This window comes from Schistocerca serialis, chromosome 7 (genome assembly GCF_023864345.2).
Source record: "Schistocerca serialis cubense isolate TAMUIC-IGC-003099 chromosome 7, iqSchSeri2.2, whole genome shotgun sequence".
Lineage (NCBI taxonomy): Eukaryota > Metazoa > Arthropoda > Insecta > Orthoptera > Acrididae > Schistocerca > Schistocerca serialis.
This window is the reverse complement of record NC_064644.1, coordinates 48,613,002-48,629,523: the sequence shown is the minus strand read 5'-3', so window position 1 is coordinate 48,629,523 and position 16,522 is coordinate 48,613,002. Positions and strand designations below refer to the sequence as shown.

General features: G+C 43.0%; 1 protein-coding gene and 1 non-coding gene across 3 annotated transcripts in view; one reads left to right on the top strand and one right to left on the bottom strand.

Annotated features, from left to right (window-relative positions):
* The window catches only part of LOC126412293 (ras-related and estrogen-regulated growth inhibitor), a 181,875-nt gene that overhangs the window by 43,955 nt on the left and 121,398 nt on the right, over positions 1–16,522 (top strand). The window lies entirely within an intron of this gene.
* Positions 11,419–11,493, bottom strand: Trnas-cga (transfer RNA serine (anticodon CGA)). Its single transcript has one exon. It is a non-coding gene; the product is annotated as a tRNA-Ser (tRNA).

The window sequence follows — 16,522 nt, the reverse complement described above, 5'->3', positions numbered from 1 at the left end:
TCTCTTGGCCTCCCTCTACGATTTTTACCCTCCACGCTGCCCTCCAATACTAAATTGGTGATCCCTTGATGCCTCAGAACATGTCCTACCAACCGATCCCTTCTTCTTGTCGAGTTGTGCCACAAACTTCTCTTCTCCCCAATCCTATTCAATACTTTCTCATTAGTTATGTGATCTACCCATCTAATCTTCAGCATTCTTCTGTAGCACCACATTTCGAAAGCTTCTATCCTCTTCTTGTCCAAACTATTTATCGTCCATGTTTCACTTCCATCATCTCTTAGGGAAACTGAAAGACTCTCTTCGTGGAACAAGGTTTGAAGATGATGACTCCCTCGTGCACGCTGCCAAACAGTGGCTCGAACAGGTTGGTCCAGAATTTTACCTTGCGGGTATACAGGCGCTGGTTCCAAGATGCTGTAAGGCAGTTGAGAGGGATGGAAATTATGAGGAGAAATGAAAATATTGTTCCTAAAGGATGTATCTACACACTGTAAAACTTTCAAACATGTAGAATAAAAGATGGATTAAAAAAAATAGTGTGCATTTCTTTTGGAGTGACCCTCGTATTTTGCTTCTTTTTTTACATTTCAGTTCTCCTTCTTCCTGTTTCCACGCTTGATCTGAGTTTAGTTTTTGAAGGGCTATCCACCGCTCCATCTTACGACTAAATATGGTGAAGTTGGGATGGGTAATTTCCCTTGTCAGAACGCACAAATCACGCATAGAGGCAGTTTATTGCTAGGGAAGCAACACGACTTATTTACAATCGTTAAATTAAGTTCTACCAATTCGTCCACCAATGTCACAGCCCTGAACATGTCAGATATTTTTAAAGACGTGCAGTGTTCTCTACCGGCTTGCGCAACCCACGCCCCTCGATTCAGTGTAACTCTACTTTCAGTCGCACTGACAGCTTCCATTGATTCTCATGTAGTCTACACCACAATCATCGGCTTTCATAACCCTTCCTGCTTCGCTAATGGTGTTTACCGTCGTTGAAAGTGTGTCAGAATTTCATAACAGAGCGCTCAACTCGCTCCTTGCTGTCTTTGAGCAGCAGAGGGGAAGTGATTCCGCTATTTACGACTGTTTACAGATCCATGATGACGCGTGAGTACGAATTCCCGAACGGCAGCTCCTCTGAGTACGTGATATGTCCACAGTCCAGAAGTATGCTACTTCACTGTCACGGGCGCAGCGGCAAGCGCCAAGCTATTCCTGTAGCCTGACCAAGTAGTGTCTATGCTCCGCAATTGGACAGCACTTCGTAGTTTTATTTTTCAGAGTAAAACTGCATACCTCAACTCAACGAATGCGAGAGTTCTCTGATCTTCAGTTTCTGGGATGGAGTTCACGCCTGTTGCTCGGTCCAAACACGGGCGGTTAGCGCTGTTTGTGGAGTTGTTGTCCGATGGTGTTGCATATGTGCTCGACTGGTGACAAATCTGGTGATCGAGCAGGCCGAGGCAAAATGGCGACACTCTCTACAACATGTTGGGCTACAACAGCGGCATGTGGGCGAGCGTTATCCTGTTGGGAAACACCACCTGGAATACTGTTCATGAACGGCAGGGAAACAGGTCGTATCATCAGACTGACGTACAAATTTGCAGTCAGGGTGCTTGTTGTCATTCAAAATCGCACCACATTCCATGTGCATTCCACTGTGTCTAGCACGCAGACAGGTTGTCTGCAGGCCCTCAACTGGCCTCCTAATCAACACATGGCGATCACCGACGCAGAACCAGCTTTCATCAGAAAACACAGCAGACCTCCACCCTGACCTGCAATGAGCTCTCGTTTAACACCACTGGAGTTGCAAATGGCGGTGGTTTGGGGTCAGTGGAATCCACGCTACAGGGTATCTGGCTCGGAGCTGTCCCGCAAGTAACCGATTTCTAACAGTTCGTTGTGTCACCGTGGTGCCAACCCAGCTTCTCGTAGCCCTATTACACCATCCCGTTCAAACCAGTGAAGTGTTCATAATGGCTTCTTTGTGGGCATAAGTGGATCCTGAAGAGGGGCAGCAGCCTTTTCAGTAGTTGCAGGGGCAACACTCTGGATGATTGACTGATCTGGCCTTGCAACACTAACCAAAAGCTACGGTCGCAGCTTCGAATCCTGCCTCGGGCATGGATGTGTGTGATGTCCTTACGTTAGTTAGTTCTAAGTTCTAGGGGACTGATGACCACAGCAGTTAAGTCCCGTAGTGCTCAGAGCCATTTTGAACTAACCAAAATGGCCTTGCTGTGCTGGTACTGCGAACGGCTGAAAGCAAAGGAAACTACAGCTGCAATTTTTCCCGAGGGCATGCAGCTTTACTGTATGGTTAAATGATTATAGCGTCCTCTTGGGTAAAATATTCCAGAGGTAAAATAGTCCCCCATTCGGATCTCCTGGCGGGGACTACTCAGAGGACTTCGTTATCAGGAGAAAGAAAACTGGGTTCTACGGATCGCATAGTGGAATGTCAGATCCCTTAATCTGGCAGGTAGGTTAGAAAATTTAAAAAGGGAATTGGATAGGTTGAAGTTAGATATAGTGCGAATTAGCGAAGTTCGGTGGCAGGAGGAACAAGACTTTTGGTCACGTGAACATAGGGTTAAAAATACAAAATCAAATAGGGGTAATGCAGGAGTAGGAATAATAATGAATAAAAAAAAGGAGTGAAGGTAAGCTACTACAAACAGTATAGTGAACGCATTATTGTGAACAAGATAGACACGAAGCCCACGCCTACTACAATAGTACAAGTTTATATGCCAACTAGCTCTGCAGATGACGAAGAAATTGATAAAACGTATCATAAGATAAAAGAAATTATTCAGATAGTGAAGAGAGACGAAAATGTAAAAGTCATGGGTGACACGAATTCGATAGTAGGAAAAGGAAGAGAAGGAAACGTAGCAGGTGAATATGGATTCGGGGTATGAAATGAAAGAGGAAACCGCCTGGTAGCATTTAGCACAGAGCATAACTTAATCATAGCTAACACTTGGTTCAAGAATCATAAAAGAAGGTTGTATACATGGAAGAACCCTGGAGATACTGACAGGTTTCAGATAGATTATATAATGGTAAGACAGAGATTTAGGAACAAGGTTTTAAATTGTAAGATACTTCCAGGGGCATATGTGGACTCTGACCACAATCCATTGCTTATGAACTGTAGATCAAAACTGAAGAAACTGCAAAAAGGTGGGAATTTAAGGAGGTGGGACCTGGATAAACTGACTAAACCAGAGCTTGTACAGAGTTTCAGGGAGGGCTTAAGGGAACAATTGACAAGAATGGGGGAAAGAAATACGGTAGAAGAAGAATGGGTAGCTTTGAGGGATGAAGTAGCGAAGGCAGCAGAGGATCGAGTAGGTAAAAGACGAGGGCTAGTAGAAATCCTTGGGTGACACAAGAAATATTGAATTTAATTGATGAAAGGAGAAAATATAATAATGCAGTAAATGAAGCAGGCAAAAAGGAATCCAAACGTCTCAAAAATGAGATCGACTGGAAGTGCAAAATAGCTAAGCAGGCATGACTAGAGGACAAATGTAAGGATGTAGAGGCTTATCTCACTAGGGGTAAGACAGATACTGCCTACAGGGAAATTAAAGAGACCTTTGGAGTAAAGAGAACCACTTGTATGAATATCAAGAGCTCAGATGGAAACCCAGTTCTAAGCAAAGAAGGGAAAGCAGAAAGGTGGAAGGAGTATATAGAGGGTCTATACAAGGGCGAGGTACTTGAGGGCATTATTATGGAAATGGAAGAGGATGTAGATGAAGATGAAATGGTAGATAAGATACTGCGTAAAGAGTTTGACAGAGCACTGAAAGACATAAGTTGAAACAAGGCCCCGGGAGTAGAAAAAATTCCATTAGAACTACTGACAGCCTTGGGAGAGCCAGTCCTGACAAAACTCTACCGTCTGGTGAGCAAGATGTATGAGACAGGCGAAATACCCTCAGAATTCAAGAAGAATATAATAATTCCAATCCCAAAGAAAGCAGGTGTCGACAGATGTGAAAATTACCGAACTATCATTTTAATAATCCACGGCTGCAAAATACTAACGCGAATTCTTTACAGACGAATGGAAAAACTGTTAGTAGCCGACCTCGGGGAAGATCAGTTTGGATTCCGTAGAAATGTTGGAACACGTGAGGCAATATTGACCCTACGACGTATCTTAGGAAATAGGTTAAGAAAAGACAATCGTACGTTTATAGCTTTTGCAGGCTTAGAGAAAGCTTTTGACAATGTTGACTCGAATACTCTCTTTCAAATTCTGAAGGTGGCAGGGGTAAAATACAAGAAGCGAAAGGCTATTTACAATTTGTACAGAAACCAGATGACTGTTATAAGAGTCGAGGGGCATGAAAGGGAAGCAGTGGTTGGGAAGGGAGTGAGACAGGGTTGTAGCCTATCCCCGATGTTATACAATCTGTATATAGAACAAGCAGTGAAGGAAACAAAAGAAAAATTCGGAGTAGGTATTAAAATCCATGGAGAAGAAATAAAAACTTTGAGGTTCACCGATAACATTGAAATTCTGTCAGAGACAGCAAAGGACCTGGAAGAGCAGTTGAACGGAATGGTTAGTGTCATGAAAGGAGGATATAAGATGAACATCAACAAAAGCAAAACGAGTATAATGGAATGTAGTCGAATTAAATTGGGTGATGCTGAGGGAATTAGATTAGTAAATGAGACACTTAATGTAGTAAATGAGTTTTGCTATTTGGGGAGCAAAATAACTGATGATGGCCGAAGTAGAGAGAATATAAAATGGAGACTGGCAATGGCAAGAAAAGAGTTTCTGAAGAAGAGAAATTTGTTAACATCGAGTATAGACTTAAGTGTCAGGAAGTCGTTTCTGAAAGTATTTGTATGGAGTGTAGCCAGGTACGGAAGTGAAACGTGGACGATAAATAGTTTAGACAAGAAGAGAATAGAAGCTTTCGAAATGTGGTGCTACAGAAGAATGCTGAAGATTAGATGGGTAGATCACATATCTGATGAGGAGGTATTGAACAGAACTGGAGAGAAGAGAAATCTGTGGCACAACTTGGCTAGAAGTAGGGATCGGTTGGTAGGGCATATTCTGAGGCATCAAGGGATCACCAGTTTAGTATTGGAGGGCAGGTGGAGGGTAAAAATCGTAGAGGTTGACGAAGAGATGAATACACTAAGCAGATTCAGAAGCATGTAGACTGCCGTACGAACTGGGAGATGAAGCAGCTTGCACAGGATAGGGTAGCATGGAGAGCTGCATCAAACCCGTCTCAGGACTGAAGACCACTACAACAACACGTCGGCATAAAGGCATCCTTCAGCAACATCAACTCATCATGTCCGATCTCAAAGGTAACTAACGTTCACTACTGTTACAGCAAACCCGATTTCCATCCTCACAGCGGTGCTGCTAGCGTCACTCTTATGCGACTGACTCTAAATTGAACAGACATCTTTCAGCTGTAGAAACACGTCTACTAACTTTCGTTTATGTCCGTCAGTGTGTATGGCGTGTTTAAGGAAATATTACGCATTCAGAAAACCTATTTGAATATTGGTAGTTTATGAGAAGATTATGTTATTTCCCTCCAAGCAGGAGGAACCTGTACCAGCCCCTGTCGGAATTAGATAGTGGCAGGATCATGGCCCATCGAGACGTTGCTCTATAATTGTACGATATTTTTGCGCGCAATGGTCGGGATTCCAAGACTGTCATTAAATATGGTCTCTGTGTGTTAAGAATGATCCTTCCCAACTTCATGCTTGACCTTAACGATACCGCAGGTTCCCTTGGCGTGCCAGCAGACATGTGTACGACAAGTGGTGTGACGAATGGCAACACAGGATGCAGGTGTGTCTGCACATGGTCTTTTCAAACGGGAGACTCCAGTGAGATCGAGTGGCATTAGAGTGGATTTATTATCAACATACGGTCGCGGACCCAGCTACTGGAGTGACGATTGTTCACCTCTAGTTTTATAGTCGCAATCTGGAAAGTAGGCGCCACATTTCTGATGCGTTGACGGTAGTGACTGTGCCCTGTCTTCGAGGTCCCCACTACCTTTTGTTTCAACTAGAAAATGAGAGGCAACTTTTTGCTCCTGGGATGCTCGCCGACCTCGATACATAAGATGTTTGAGTGGTGCACAAGACAGGATTGTCACTAGATCTTTCACCCTTTGGAAATTATCTAGTCGTGGTTCCGTGGGACAGTTTTCTCCAAAATTGCTCTGTAAACTAATTAATAAAGCACTGTTCAAATTTTCTTTTCCTTTGACGTTTTTCCCGCCTGATAGCAGGACCCGCTGAGTGGATTCGCTGTCTCCATTTTGGCCGTGTCTGGATGAAGATTCACAGCCTTCAGGTCGTTGTGTAGAGTATCAGACCATCGCTGTATAGGTCGTCCCTTGGGTCTGTTTCCCAACACTTCCACTGTATACGCTGCCTTTGCAGTGGTGCCTTGCCCTGAGAACACAACACGTCCAAACCATCGTAGACGGCTTTCTCGCATTTCTTCTGGATCGGTGCAGCCCGAAAACATTTCCTGATAGTACCATTCGAAACGTGATCCAGTCCAGTGATGCAACCTAACCATCTAAGATCTTAGTCGCCATGACTCCCAATCGTCGTCCTACCTCTTTTGTAGAAGGCCAACTCTCGGTGCCGCAGAGAGCAACAGGATCTTTGACTTCAGATTATCCTCAGTCCGATGACCGCAGATGACGCCTGTTGTCGTTCACCGATTTATCCAGGCTGCCTGCATCCTTGCATTGACCTCGTCTGTAAGCTGGCCATCGCTAGAGAGTGCAGAACCGAGGTACTTAAATTTTGGTGTACCTCCTCTGTCAACGTCGACCGTCCCAACTTCTCATGGATCTGATGTCATGTACTCTGTTTTCTTTTTGTTGAGCAGAAGGCGATATCGCGGAAGTAGGCCTTTCCAGTTTTGTGATTGGTGCTTGTAACGCTGGAAATGCATATCCTCCTATTTTCATCTATTGTACTATTATTTTTTTTCCTTGTTTTGTTACCTCAAGATATGACATTTCTGTCTCTTTATATATTGTAATTGTTTTACTGTTTGTATATATATATTTATGCACTTATGTCGATGTATAATTGGTTTGTTTCGTAAAGATTATTTGTATTTTTACGCTGGGTCTTGCCTAGGGAAAACTGCTATCGAACGATTACATCGATAGGTCGTGTGAAGAATCAAAGTGTGTAGGATCTTTGGTAGTGTTAACTCTGCCGCGTGGAGCGCGGGCAGAACAGTCGGAGTCTGGCGGGAGTAGCGAGTGGAGCAGGTGTGTTGTGTGACGCTCCCGCGAGTTGCTGCGCTTTCGGCGTTTGGCAGCATGTAATTGCGCTCGACTCGCGATGATAGTTTGACATGGTGTAGCGGACGGGAAGCATTAGCTGGCGCACATCAAGAGCCCGTTTCGCCTGGTGACCGTGTCGAGAAGAAGGCGCGCCAACATCCAGCTTCTGCAGCAGCGACGGCCGACAATGAGTGACTGTCGCCACCTCCTCGATCGACGGCTTCAAACCTTCAATCAACCAACAAGGAAGACTAAAAGCACGTAAAGTTACAGAACTGTATGGCAGACCTCAGCTTTTCAAATTGTTCCATTTGCCTCGCAAAATTACAGCAACTTAGCATGAACCTTTGTTGCTCATTGTCCCAATTGCATTGCCAAGCAGGGTCCCTTCCTTTTCCGAAATGAGCCCGAGGGTCGTTGAAATTCAAACGCCAGCATCATTCGATTTCACTGCTTTAATTTCAAAGTTCAGCTGGCTACAATATTTAGATTGCACAAGCACAAATTAAGAGTGCGAGTTTTGTTACCGTATTTTAGTTACCTGTGACTGCAGCTCAGCTTGGTACGTACTAAATTTTACTATTGTTAATTGTTCAGAATCGTTTAATTCAAGTTCAAAGTTAATTCTCTTATTTCTAAATTGCGTAGATTCAAGTAGCTTTTGAAATGATTGTTGAGGTAGTCCAAGACTAACCTTATTTTACTGAATGTCGATGTGCTTCAGAAAGAAAGCTCACTATTAACTTCAGTCACTAAATTAACTTTCGATTTTCCAGTTTTATTAATTCTTTTGCTAAATTAAGTCAGAGTGTAGCGAAATTTATTACTTCTGACAAACTTTCAGTTTTCACACTACACGTGTCAACCTTCAGTTGCCATGCTTCTAGTGCTAATTATATGTATAATTACCTTTCTTTTTCAGTTACTATAGTAATTGTCCTTAGGACTGGCGACCGTAATTTCCCCCAAATCTCAAATATCTAATTACCGCTAGTTAATTGTTAACGTAACGGCCGCACATTTACTTTCTTCATTAACTTTACCCCTTTTTAGAATTAATTTCCACCAGTTTCATTTGCATTTTTCCTTTCATTTAGATGTAACCCTTTCCTCCCTCTTTACCGACAGGTTAACTTCGGTGACGATTGCTTTTCCAAAATTTCCATTAGGTACACGCGGTTTCATTTTTCACTGTCATTAAGGTCGATAAGTGAGGGGGAGGTTACATGCTGGACATCAAACTTGCTCTCCATAGCCATCATCAGCATGTAGAAGGGTCCATGGCAGTGGCATGTGCCGGTCTGATGTGAGGGTCTTTAACAGCAGTGGTTATAAGGCCAAACCTTGGCTGACACCTACTGTGATGAGAAAGTCATTTGATGCTCCTGCAGCTGCTTGGACATAGCTCCCTCAGTACATACAGAAGCAGTACCCAGTTAACAAGGTACTCCAGGATGCCATGGCCTCAAAGTGCTTGCCAGATTAGGTCATGTGGCACCCAATCGAAAGCCTTTCGAGTTATAGAAAGGCAAGGCGCAGTGGCTTGTTCTTTATGCGTTATTTTTCACCAGCAGCCGCGTAGCATGAATTTCGTCTGTTGTGCCACAATTTTTCACTATTTAAATTAGAATACTAAGTCAATTGAAATTAAAAGTGACACATGAAAGTATGCACGTGATTGAAACAAACACCAACGATTGTGAATTTAATAAGTAGACAACTTCTTCGTTTCATTTCTATACGGTTGTGAAAGCTACCTGTAATTTCTCGGCTAGCTGAGTCCGCTGGCTGAGTGTGAGAACGCCAGGGTGACAGGGGTGGAATGGCGAGGGGGTCGTAAAAGTGTTTTTTGCTGGAAGGAAGATGCCTGGCAGGTGTGCGATGGGTGACGGGTGCTGTTTGGGACGGTGCTCTGCTTTCCAGTGACGACGGCAACAGGGTGTAAGGTTGCGGGCGTTTATTGTTATTGCTTGCTTATTTTGGGATTGAGAACAACTGTGAGAGGTGAAATGACAAGTTTAGTGTCGTAATATTTCTCACCACATTACAGCTTTTCACACGGTATTCAACTCGCCTACATAAAAACAGCCTGATGAATCTTGCCAACATCAAAAGTGAAATAAGTTCATACACAACAATGTTAAATATTAACTCTCTGAAAGAACATTAATATTAAGCACAATATTATGAAAGCTTAATTGGAAGTTGCTTCAAATTAATCCTAAGCACAATAATATGAAAGTTTAATTGGACATTTCTTTACGAAGTTGCTCCTATACATACGTTATGATGTTGGTCAGTACTACGAAAATCGTCCGATTCCGGTTCAAAGTTCGGTACTATTTAGGATGACAATCAAGTCTACGGTGGATGGTTAGTCAAGTGAAATTTAAGCGCAAGATTACCCAAGGCCGCTCGAGTTTACAGTGGACGCAAGGTGGTGAACCAACAAAGTTTACGCCTCTGCACGCGGTATTTACCTTAAGCTGCGATGTGCTGCTGTCTGCAAGGCCGCTCTCTCCCACTGAAATTCCTACGAAACTAATCTGGCCTCTGCCAAACTTTCCAGCCGAAACTTTTCCTATGTTTCTCGTTATGCGAGAAAGCATGTACTCAGCCCTAGTCTTACTATGTGGCGATATACACGCGCATGGTTGGAGCAGCGTGCATATTACAGTGCCCTGTCAGTTCTCGCAAGAACAATTAACTAATTTGGCTGGTATGTTTCTCCACAGTTGGAACTAAACGTTGCTACAGCTAATTTTAACTGGAGTGCAGCCGCTCTGAACGCAATGTCCACACCAATTTCTTCTCTGCGTCGTACGGAGTGTTAAGCGCTCCGTTCCGCACTTGACGCCAGCTCAGGGAAGAGTTCCCACACAAAATTTCTTTCTTGTCCTACACATGGCAGAGTTGGGGGTCCTTTTTCACGTCACAGCTTTTTCCGACCAATAGGAGCGTTCCTCTCATTTTGTAGAAACACCCTCTACCAATCGCAAAGTCCCTCCTATCAAACTGCGTCGAAACTTCAGTAATTTTCTCCTTCTTAATCAGTTTCGGCGTTCCCTGTTCTACCGTCCGCTCAAAGACATGGAATGGTGTGTTAATTACCGTTGATTGACTGTCATCCCTTTTTGCATTACATATTGATAGGCAATTGTTCTCATAACTGTCGATTTACGTAAGGTGTCATCTTCACCTTCTCATTGCGATTTGCAAAGGTCTCATGTAAGATGCGAATCTGACCATTTATTCTGCCACCTTGCAAGGGGCAGGGGGCGAACTCGGCAAATTATAAACTCACATTGTGGGACACAGCGGAAAAAAATGTAGGGATCTGCAGTAGGATGGGAAAACTTGAGACATTCAGACTGAGAGGAATCTGCTAGATAACAGGTTGGCGTTAATTGACGTGTTAATAGTTTCGTAAGTGATACCTCACAGGGGTTGGGATAATGTTAAGAAAAAGCGCGTGGAAAGTGGGCCCATTTATGTCGTCATTTTTTATTTATTGGAATACACTTTATTGCTTGACAAGAATGTTATAATTATAATTTAAAGAAAAACCTTGTTAAAAGAATAATAACGCTCACAATCTTTTAAAAAACTTGACCAGGCTCTGTTCAACAATTTACTCCATTAAAAGCAGGGCTTGAAAGCAGGAGTGTACAGTCCCCACATACAAGTAAGAAGTCACACCAACTAGGTGTGGCTGCAAACGGGTTCAACGAAAAATTTATCAGTAAAATGAATTACAATGACAGGCACTAAATGTACTAACAATGTCCAAACATGGGTAACACGTTACACAATTGGATAACGCCCATCCAAAATACAGAAAGGGTAATAAGTCACTCCACTGATAATGTTTGGTGGAAAGCCCTTAAATATGTGTAAGCTTCAATAAAATCCCTTAACCAATAAAACACACAGTCCCCCAAAATACAGGCAAAGCTGGTACGGCATACAATTTAAATGTGACTTCCAACTGTTATACACCACCAGAAACATTGATGAATGAGATTTTCACTCTGCAGAGAAGTGTGCGCTGATATGAATCTTCCTGGCAGATTAAAACTGTGTGCCGGGCCGAGACTCGAACTCGGGACCTTTGCCTTTCGCGGGCAAGTGCTCTACCAACTGAGCTACCCATGCACGACTCACGCCCCGTCCTCACAGCCTTACTTCTCTGTCAGTACCTCGTCTCCTACACAGTTTTAATCTGCCAGGAAGTTTCAGAAACATTGATAATGATTCTTAAATAAAGAACCATTGTCAATGTTTCTGCTGGTGTGTAACAGTTGGAAGTCATATTTAAATTGTATGCCGTCCGAGCTTTGACTGTATTTTGGGTGACTGTGTGTTTTATTTGCTTAAGGGATTTTATTGAGGCTTACACATATTTAAGGGCTTTCCACCAGCCATAATCAGTGGCATGACTTATTACCCTTTCTGTATTTTGGATGGGCGTTATCCAATTGTGTAACGTGTTACCCATCCTTGGACATTGTTAGTACATTTAGTGTCTGTCATTGTATTTCATTTTACTGATAAAATATTTTGTTGAACCATATACAACAGCCCACAATAACCAGGCGAGCTGAGAATTGTAGCAGACGGCTATCGCAGTCAACAAGTAACAAGAAGGCAAGTTTCACAATGAGTGGAGTTAACTAATGACTGCGGACCAAAGTAAAGGTTCAACAGTTCATATGATACGTAAAAAGCCTTAAGGGGCTCCGGAACGCCCTATACTTGCAATGTTAAAATAACGCTTATAAATTACATCTTTCCTCACAAAGTATTTGAGGTAGGAAGTTGAACTTTTTACAGATTATTTATCGGAATATGGGCTACAACTTAACACAGGGATTTTACAAAATTTTAGTTCAGCTATTAAAGATGATTTTTTTTTTCAATTGTAATGAAAATTCACAACATTTTTTTCGCAATTTTTTATTTATATATTCAAAAATATACAGTTTTTTGGAAAAAGGCTGTGTTAAATTATGCAGAAGGTACTGTGTAACATTTACTGAAAGTTTGAAACAAATATGTTTGGAAGATCCTTAGAAAACATGTAATTAGTATGAGAAAATAAAAGTTTTGGGAATCGAGCGACAAAGATTGGATTAACTTTTTAGTGCATTCCAGGTCCATAGGATGGATTTTCTTCATCCTCTGCAAACTCCTCCTCCAGCTTCCTCTTGTTCCTCCTCCTGTTTACTCTTGCTTGTATTTCTAGACTCTTTACAGCCCCGTCTGCAGCCCGAAGGCGTTCCTTGTCTAAAGCAAGCATCGCTCGTTGTTGTGTTCGTAGATTTTGCTACCATTTTCTTCAGTTGCAGTTACTGCAACACTGTTCCAAAAGGTGGTCATGTATGAACACTTATCACATTTCAGTTGTATTTCACTAGCAAGTCCTACGTGCTTTATTATGGAGAGTTCCAGACCAACTTCACTACAATGAATACATCTTACACAGTTTGAAAAAATTCCTTTGAGAACCGACATATCAAATATTTCATTCACATCCGATTCGCCCATAAAACATTCATAGTTTTCACTCATTGAACCAAGCTTCTTATGTGAAGTATTTTCTTTCCCACTTTGACTGCTATGGGCAGGTGTACTTGAGAGGTTAGGTTCACTCACTTGGTTATCGTCTTTATTGTTTACAGTAATAACACATACCTTTGGCTTTCCAACATTTCTCCTTTTCTTAAAAGCCTTCAGAGGATTTCTAATAACTTTACTTTTACTCATTATTATACTTCAACAAAACAGAGACTCAAGAAACAGAATTTATTACGAATATTTTCGAGATAACGACAGAGTAAATAAACATGAAACAATCGACAATTACACCAGCGATATATATTGAACCATCACAGGTTAGCCACAACACATACTTTATCTCACATCACTAAAATGTACCTGATGAACACGGACGTTAATAATAACACCATTTGACAGCAGTTTAACAGCGCCACAGTGGGTCAGGCCCATGTAGAACACATTTCAAAAAAAATTTAAAAATAGTTGTAGTCTTCGGAATTGAATAAATTATATATCTATTAAAAGGTAATAGTCTGCAGATTCAGAAAACGCAAAAAAGTAAAAATTGAACTTTTCATGATTTTGAGCCTTTCCGGAGCCCCTTAAGCACCGCCCCGTAAGTAGCAATAAGGGTGCAAGATTTATACGAGTAGTTAAAGAGCAGGTAGAGCAAGGAGGAACTTTGGGCTTGGAGAACACGCTTTAAACCTCTTGAGCTTACTGAATTCACCAACTGCGATAGACTAATGTTTCCTGACTAACCAGCGACGTTCCGCCGTGGCACGCATCAAATTATCAACTCCACTCAATCTGAGCCATCACGCAGCTGGTAGAAGCGCCAGATTGCTGGCCATCCCAGACGTCCGGCGGCGACGGAAGAGCCACTGCAGAGGAAAGCTAACACGCCTCTGCTGCGGGCCCAGTGAACAAGAACGCATCGTCCGCTGCCAAAGCTACCCTCCCCACACACATGAAAAGGGAGCAGCAATCTGAGGAAATAAGGCTACAGACGACAATGCCTAACATGTAGGAAATCTCAAATTCTCGCGAACGCTACTACACATGGAAATTACAAGTTTAACAGTCCTTAAAATTGCTTGTAAATTAAAAGCCTAAATGTAAATAATAGATTTCAGCTATCAGTCATCCTTTTGAAAATTTATTGGAAGATCGAGATTTCAGCTAGAAACTAGCCATTCTTCAATGAACTGTGGATGAATCCCGACCAACAGGCATTACATGCACTGATCAAAAATGATAGTGCATTGAGAATGGCTAGTTTCTAGCTGAAATCTAGATCTGCCAATAAAAATTCAAAATGAGGACTGATAGCTGAAATATATAATTTACAAGTGAATATAACAGTCGCTGCGTGCGACAGCCTCCTGAATGGAAGGTAACCTGAGAAGCCGAAATATCAGCGTCTGCTCATGCGATGATTAATTCTCATCTGCAAAGCGTACTTTGCCTCCCACACAGATTATGTTACAAATTTAATTTCTTAGATTGAATTTATAACAAAGGGTACTAGTACACTTGCACGGAACACGGACTGGAACAAATAATTGATCAGTTACACTGACTTATGATCATGCACACAATCACTCGGAGGTGCGTTAATATAAAAGATCCAATTCCACATTACCACAGACGTGGCCTTGCAATATCAAGCATCCAAAAAATAGAAAAGCAACACTTAACTCCACTTAGATGTGAAGGAGCCGGTAACTGCCAGGATTCCAATCTGGCATTATTGCCTCCAATCTGCACAGGCGATCTTCGAGGTGCCGTAAAATTTAAGCTTGCAGAGCAGCCCGGGAACTTGTCGACCAGCTTGCAGGCAACGTCCGCTGCTCTTCCTGCAGCTCGCTCGGAGGCTTGGCTCCGACCGATGTAACCACTTGCGGCTTCTCGAAGCCTGTAGCGGACAGCCGGAGTCCCCCAAAAGCAACAACTTGCCAGCCACGTGCCCTGCCCTCCAGCGAACTAACTGTCTCAGGGCCCGCCAAACCAATAACACACGTCTCACCAAAGATCCTAGCTGCCGGCATAGACCAGTTCGATATCGGCAACCCAAGTAGTTAGTGGCGCCAGCCGAGTGCTTTGCCGCCACGGCTCAGTAAGGGAGCCTGCGATTAGCTCACAAAAATTATTTTTATGGCGAAGTGAGACTTGCTAGTGTCTACATCAGTGTTTTCCATACTATGTTCCGAAGAACACTGGTGTTCCATGAGAAGTGATTAGTGATTTGTGAAAACCATTCACAACGCGGGACTTTCCTCGAGTTTTTTTTAATTTTTTTAAATTTAACTATGATTTCTGTGTTATTAGTTATGATTTAAAATTGAAGTAATAGCTGAATAAAACAAGTTTTTCTCATTTTTAAAATTTTATTAATTTTATTAACCTTCAAGATAAACGTGGTGTTCCGTCAGAGGAAAAGTTTGGGAACCCCTGGTCTACATTCAGCAGCTATCTTTGGCCGAAACGTGAAACGAACCTCATAGCGGGAAAGAATTTTTACTTTCTGTCCCACTCTAAAAGGGAAATGTGTGTTATTAGTTAATCCCCGAAGAATGTTTAAAAGGAGGGAGATTGCTAATATTGCTTAATTTTTCATTAGAAGGAACTGAAAGGGTCCATGGCAATGGGCTAATGCAAATCTGGTGCTGGCAGAACCAGCAAAGATTTTTGGGAAGTGAGCGTATAGCGACTTGGCCTCCTGAGAGGGATAACTTGGCCTTAGTTTGTGCTCCCGACAGACATCGCTTCAACTGACGGTCGTTTTGACGCTGTCTCAGAGCCGAACACCGACGCCGGGGCCAAACTGGCAACTTTCAGCCACCACTGCAACCACTCCGCGGTTGTAGGATATTAGTAAAGAATGTTCAAATCCACAGCGCTGTCATTGGCCGCTACCCCCGGGAGCTCTGGCACCTCTGCCTGCCCTGCCCAAAGTCTCCATTATATAGGCATCACCTTTACGTCGTCATTAGGCCGCACGGCGGCGGTCAACTTTCGTCAAATTTGGAGACTTACCCTTGTGATAATCAGTCATAACTCCCTACTCATATTGCGCAAGTTCTACCGATACCGATTACGATGGACTTCGTATTCAAGCAGCATTCGATAATTTTCTGACGGCTGTGTCCATCATCAGCGAAGTACGCTGTGACCTACGTCTTACTCTTTCCCCGAGAGTTCAGGAGGGCTCGGTCTTACTAAAGTACGCTGTCGTATGGCGGCACTTTACATGGCCACTATGGCGCGGTGTCGAGGCCTGCATTACACACCATTTACTTGCCGTCCTTGCGCCGCTGTCCTTCTCCCCGCTGATCACGGTCGATAGCATCACGGCCGCGTTTGCACATATCGTGAAACTCAATTAAGCTCGCGCCGAAATCCCGTGGACGCGCCGGCCGCGGGCGCAGGATTTCTGTGTCCTTCCTTTGCGCGGTCGTCAGAGAACGCAAGTTCCCATTGGTGCGGTGGACTGTGATTTGACGGCACATTCGTCACAGTTTCTTTTCGACGCATATCAGGTCGACCTGATACTATGCAACCTGTGGCAAGTATCCAGCTAACCAGCGGTTCCGTGCCACGGGACTGGTGCACCCCCCCCCCCC